This window comes from Nannochloropsis gaditana (genome assembly GCF_000240725.1).
Source record: "Nannochloropsis gaditana CCMP526 unplaced genomic scaffold scaffold1039, whole genome shotgun sequence".
In the NCBI taxonomy this organism is placed as follows: Eukaryota; class Eustigmatophyceae; order Eustigmatales; family Monodopsidaceae; genus Microchloropsis; species Microchloropsis gaditana.
Genome location: NW_005802914.1, coordinates 8,057 through 8,532, shown reverse-complemented (window position 1 = coordinate 8,532; position 476 = coordinate 8,057). Strand labels below are relative to the sequence as shown.

Sequence of the window (476 nt, the reverse complement as noted above, 5' to 3'; positions counted from 1 at the left end):
CCTCCCTCTTTCCAGACCTCCACCCTCTTCGTTGTCAACTACGTCCACCTGCCTTCGGACAGGGAGAACATCGCATTCATCGAGTTCCTCCTTCAAGAGGCGCGTCGCCTCCTTCCTGACTTCGTGAGCTTCGACTCCCTACCCCTTGGTCCCCCCTCCTCCCTTTCCCCCTCCTCTCCCGCTCCCTGGAGGGGGCGTTACCTCCCTCTTGCCACACCTTCACCTCCTTCCCTCCCTCCCTCCCGTCCTCCTTCCCTCCCTGTCCCCCGCCGTCCCTTAGGGCCTTGCGGAGAGCGTTTCCCCCGGATTGACGGGGCTCGGAGCCTTCAGTGTGGACATCACGGAAGGCGTGAAGGAGGATGCTGCGAGGTAGCCATCTCTTGACTCTCTTTCTCTCCCTTCCTCCCTCCCTCCGTCCCTCCTTCTTCTCCTTTCTTGGCTTCTCACAGCCACCGCCCCCCAGGCCTACTTCCATC

General features: G+C 62.0%; 1 protein-coding gene across 1 annotated transcript in view; it reads left to right on the top strand.

The window, feature by feature from the left end:
• Window positions 1-41: 41 nt before the first annotated feature.
• The window catches only part of NGA_0724500 (mmpl domain protein), a gene marked incomplete at its 3' end in the record, with an annotated part of 2,810 nt that continues 2,375 nt past the window's right edge, over window positions 42-476 (top strand). Inside the window, exons 1-2 of the mRNA XM_005852636.1 lie at window positions 42-123; window positions 281-414. The remainder of the gene's footprint in view (window positions 124-280; window positions 415-476) is intronic.